This window comes from Nicotiana tabacum, chromosome 16, assembly GCF_000715075.1.
Source record: "Nicotiana tabacum cultivar K326 chromosome 16, ASM71507v2, whole genome shotgun sequence".
Taxonomy (NCBI): Eukaryota; Viridiplantae; Streptophyta; class Magnoliopsida; order Solanales; family Solanaceae; genus Nicotiana; species Nicotiana tabacum.
The window spans coordinates 19708761-19714860 of NC_134095.1; positions in this window are offsets into that span (position 1 = coordinate 19708761).

Genomic DNA, 6100 nt, shown 5'->3' on the forward strand with positions numbered 1-6100 from the left:
AAGATCTGCCACTACAACATTATATATCTATAGCTACAGACATATTGTAGTTAAATATGAAAATTTTCGTAGCTAAATACTTTAGTCACAAAATTTTTTCCGTAGCAAGAAGTAGCGTAACTAAAGTTAGCTACAAACTTTACATGGTTAGTGGCTAAGAACTAATACCTATTGCTACAAAAAAAAAATTGCATTGTAGCTGTAATGTTAAAAATTTCTTGCCACGAATAATATTCACTTATAGCAAGTGATTTTAGTCTTTTGCTACGACTAAAAAAATTTATAACTATCTTCATATTGTAGCCACAACGTGATATATTGTAGCAAAAGATTAAGCTCTTTAGTCACGCAAACTCAAATTTTGTGGCTATATTTACAGTTTAGTTTTGTGGCTATATTTACAGTTTAGTTTTGTGGCAATAACACATATGCTTAGCTACAGATTCGAAGACCCAGAGCTATGGGTTGAAGTGTTTGCTACAGACATTTTTATTGTAGCTAAGAATTCTTAGCTACGCTCTTCTTTTGTAGCAATTTGATATATGTTTAGCATCAAATTCGAAAATTCCATAGCTACAACTTCAAGAATTTATCATAAGCATTATTATCCAAAAAAATTTATTTAATGTAGCTAAGAAGCGTTAATTTTTAGCATGAAATATGTAGAAAATTATAGCAAAATAACTTTAATTGTTTTCATAAACACAATACAAAATATGCTAGAGCGTAGAAAAATACCTTCTTCAATTTTCTATAAATGTAATACATTAGTAAGAAGACATAATTAAAGTTCCGTCAGTATCATTCAAAATAAATTAAAATAGTAAGACCTCTTTCTACTCAAACACATCAGTAGGCTTTTACAAGAGAACAAAATTTCATGTTTCTGCCAATCTTGATGCTTTCATGACTCCTCCATAAGCTGCAATAACAAGTAAAAATAAAAAGATAAGAAAATGGTGGATTGAAATATCTCCATATGAGAATTAAAGTTTATTTGCTAGTATGAACTTTTTCTTAAAGAAATCACATAAATTCTATAATTAGTTATATAAACAATATCAATAAACAGTGTAATAAGCTACTTACAGTTAGATGAGCAGCAAACATCCTTCAACATTTTTCTTCACATCATCTAGCCAAGCTGATCCCGACACCTTTATGATTTCTCCATAGGTTGCATTGACAACTCAAAAAAGAATACATAAGAAAAATGGTCGTGCGAAGTAGTGAGACATAGAAATTTAAAGTTTATCTGTTATTATAAATATTTCCTTAGAAAAGACATACTTTTAAAATCGTGAATATATAAAATATTAATAAGAATAAAAGCCTGATAAATAGGGAGAGATAAAGAAGTGATTATACTTACTGAAAAACACTCATCTTCTGCACTTTGTCTTCTTAGAAACTTCAAATGATTCTGCATGCATGCTCTTGTTACAGCTTGAACCCGAAAATAGAGAACACTAGTTACAGTACGCAGAAGCAACAACTTTCAGGATTTCATTAGTCCCTTTGACTTCTCATTAGTCTCATCTCCAGAATTTTTCGAACTACTTTCCTCTCATTATCTTTCATCATCCTTAGAGTTTTTTTGTAACGATCCGATTGATCGTTTTGAACAATTGCATCCGGTTCGGCAGTTTGAGGTCAAGAGCAGCTTCACATTATGTATATCAACTTGTGTGCATGGTTGGATTCAGTTTCCGGATGAATCGGAGTCGAATTGGAAGAAGGAATATAGTTTTGGAAGCTTAAGCGGAGAAAATTTGACCAGAATTTTACTTTTGAGTAAACAGCTCTGGAATGAGTTTTGGATGATGTCAGTAGCTTCGTATGGCGATTTTGGACTTTGGCGTGTGTTCGGATTTGGATTTGGAGGCCCGTAGGGTAATTTGAGGCATTTTGGTGAAAGTTGGAAAAGTTAAAGTTTGGAAAAATGGAGAGGATTGACTGAGAGTTGACTTTTATGATATCGGAGTCGGAATTCAATCCCGGGAGCTAGTTAGAGTAGTTTCGTAATGTCATCTGTGACTTGTGTGCAAAATTTGAGGTCAATCGGACTTGGTTTGGTTGGTTTCGGCATCGGTTGTAGGATTCTTGAAATTTTAAGTTCTTTAGGTTTGGATCGGAGGGTGATTCATAGTTTTAGCGTTGTTTGATATGATTTGAGAGTGGAGCTAAGTTTGCATGATGTTATGGGATGTGTTGGTACATTTGGTTAAGGTTCCGGGGGCCTCGGATGAGTTTCGGGGTGAGTTTGAGCGAGTTCGGACTTTTCAGCACTTGGAAGCTATTCCGGATCGTGGGGGGGGGGAGGGGGCAGCGGTAAATCATTGCCCCACCGCCCAAAAGGACTGCTGTCAATGGTGATATTTTGCTGCAGCAGTGGAATTTTCGCTGGCCGCGGCCGCGGTAATGAAGAATCCGCAGGTTTGTTGGTTCGACTTTGGAAGCCTATATCTTTTGATCTACAAGGAATTTTGAGATGATTCAAAAACGAAAGTTGTATCCCTTTGTGTCTAGTTTCCAAAAAGTAAAGAAATCATAATTTGGACATTTGCAGGGAAGGTCATGGCCAAAATACTAAGGCATGTCTGTGCAGCCACCAGAATCGGGGACCGTGCTACTTTTTCGCGACCGCGGAGGGGTGAGTGCTGCAGCGGTTATTTTCTGTGGTCAGCGGTGATGAAAATCTGTGAGGTGCACTATAAATACAAGATTTAGGGTTTTATTTCTTATTTTTACCTAGAGAGTTTGGATTTTGGCAATTTTTTGAAGGTTTTTCAAAAAATTAATCGGGGTAAGTGATTCTAACTCGGATTTGGCTAAAATACATAAATATATCATTGAATTCATCATTTGATTCGTGATTTGGGAAAATTTTGTAAAGTTTTTCAAAAATGTGAAATGATGATTTGAATGACCAAATGGTATCGGAATTACATAATTTTTGTATGAGTGAACTCATAGCGGAATGGGTGTTCGATTTTTGTAAATTTTATCGGGTTCCGAGGCACAAGCCCGGGGGTTGACTTTTGTTGACTTTTTACAAATTGTATAAAAATTATAGTTTTGTTAATTGAAATTATTTTTTCTTGCATTGTTTGATGTATTCAAGTTGTTTTTGCTAGATTGAGCGGAGCGCTGATGAATTGGTAAAGGGAAGACTAAATTGAGTATTGATTTGACCGGATTTAGGTAAATATCTTGCCTAACCTTGTGTGGGGGACTTCCCCTTAGGATTTGAGTCTTCTATGTTAATTGTAGTCCATGCAAGCGAGGTGAAGAGTGTGTGCTCGGACCTATTTGTGGGAAATTTGCCTTTAGGGTTCTTAGGTCCTTATGTTCATTAAGTGAGAAGTTTTTCAGTTATGCTTGGGCTTCCTAATTGTTTGCTTTACCTCTATATGATTGTTAGCTTTTCCTCCTACTTCTTACTTGTTATGTGGCCCTTATTTGCTTTAGTTAAAGTGATTGTTCTCCTTATTATTTTGTTATCCCTTAATGGCGAATTCTTCTATGACCCCGTGCATATATGCTAAGTGTTCAAATTGTTGTGGTCATCGGTGTAGTTATACGTGCTTATTATGTCTTGTTGTTTTGTTAAGGTTATTGCACTTCTTGGTTTTTCTGTGATCCTCTTGTTGCCGTGTATTCATACTCTTGGTGGTGGAATTCCTTGTGGTTGGATTATTTGATTGTTGTTGATTCCCTTGCTGGGATGTTATTGTTCATATTGTTGATTCCTTTACCGGGATGTATTGCTTCTATGGTTTGGGTGAGGAAGAGTGTAAAACACGAAGGGTGATGATGTGCATGATATTGTGAGTGAGTGTTAATGCACGAATGGTGATGTCGTACCATGATTATGAGAGTTAATACACGAAGGGTGATGTCGTGCCATAATTATGAGAGTTAATGCACGAAGGGTAATGCCGTGCCATGATTATGAGAGTTAATGCACGAAGGGTGATGCCGTGACATGATTATGAGAGTTAATGCAAGAAGGGTGATGTCGTACCATTATTGTAAGCACGTGATTTTTGCCCTATATGAGAATTACTCCCAAAAAATTCAAAAAATAAAATAATTTTTCTTGGTGTGCAATTTTTGTGATATTTTGTGTAACTATTTGTATGTTTGTCTATACATGTTTATTTGTTAAATTAATAAAAAAAATACAAAAATAGGCATCTTTTGCATTTTTAGCATTTAATGTCCAAATGAACAATTTTATGCTTAATTATTACTTAATTGTGCGTTAATTGTTATTGGAAGTTAATTTGCGCTTTTATAACTTAATTTAGTTCTTAATAATAATTTAAGTACTTTTATAATTTAGTTTTAGAAAAATAAAAGAAGAAAAGAGAACAAAAATACAAAGAAAAATCGGATTGGGCCACTTCTTCAATTTCAAACCACAGGCCCAAATAATTGCCCAACTTTCCCCATGACCCGGTCCGTTTCAAACCGGGTCGACCCGGTCCGCTCCATTAACCCAACACCCCATCTTCATTTTTGTCCAACACAAAACAAAACCAAAAAAATAAAAAATAAAAGGTGAATTATCACTATTAATAGTTTTATTTTTTGTTTTTTTTATATATAAAAAAAATCCGAAAATATTTTATTTTATTTTTTTATTTTTATTTATTTTTAAAAAAAACATATATAATAATTTCGGGAATGATTTTTTTTTTTTAAAAAAGTAAAAGAATGTAGAAAATTTTAAAAAAAAATAAAAAGTTTTAAAAAAAAAATTTAAAAGTAAAAGAAGGTTGGAATTAAAAAATAAATATAAAGGTATCTGAAAATTTAAAAAAATTTAAAGTAATTGAAAGTAGCATTTTTAAAAGAAAAAGAAAAGATAGTGGTTTGTTTTTTAAAGAAAAGTTAAATAAAGTGAGATTCTCTTTTAAAAAAAAATAAAAAGTGGGATTTTAAATAAGATAAAGTAATTAAAGTTGGAATTTTAAAAATAAAAGTAAATAAAGGTGGGATTTCTTTTTCTAAAAAAATAAAAGCAATTTGTAAGTGGGATTTCTTTTAATTAAAAAAATAATAAAATAATAAAAAATAAATCTGAAAATTTCGAAAATTTTGCTATAAATAGAAGAGAAAATTTAGGAAGAAAGGTGGAAAAAAAAAAGAGGAAAAACTAGATAGAGAGAAGAAAAAAAGAGGGGGCGGAGTGAGAAGTATACACCCGATATACATTCTGGATACACTGAATATACAGGGACAGAATTCATTTTGGAGAGTTTTGAAGTTGAAAAGAATAGTTACTGTTTCATTGCCTCGCTTAAGATCTGAAATAGTCAGAACCTTCCTGCCTTTTACTTCTTCTCTATACTTGGAGTCGTTTATAGTCTCCTGGGTTTACTACTATTCCTACTGTTACTGGTCTATTCCTGTGTTGCTGGACTGTCGTTGTTGTGCTACATTGTTACTACTGTTGCTGCTTCTCAGCTTCATCTTCTCTTGTTTTCCAATACCAGGTACATGTCTTTTAAATTTTAAGTTGGAAAGAGATTCAACATGACTCATCAATGAAGTTTGAATTGAAATTCTGTTTTCTATTTGTCCAAGTTCATCAATTTAAATTTCATTTTTGTTTTATGTTAGTTAATTAGTAGTGAATTCAATTTGATAGCTATGAGCTAATTGTCTTACTTTAAAAGTTCGTATAAAGATTTGTAATAATATTAGCTCATTATCTCATTAGTTTAATCATATTAAATTGTCAAAGTAGGGAATATGGCATGAATGTTGGTCATTATTTAATTTTGTTGTTAGTTAAGCAAGAAGTGATGTAGAAGTGCCAAGAAAATTACAGTAGTGATATTTATTGTTAAATAAGGTTAAGATGGTGTTGTTGGTATATTTTTATAAGATAATAGATGTGTGTATAAACGTTGGCGAAAGGTGATATGATGTAGCTTGTTACAATGTTAAAATGTTATGAATGTTTACGATATACAGTTAAGTTGCATGTAAGGTAATTTTATTGAATTAACTTGTATAATAATTCCTTTCTTATAAACTCGATACCTATATACCTTCATAAGACAAATTGATCAAATAATTAGGCTTA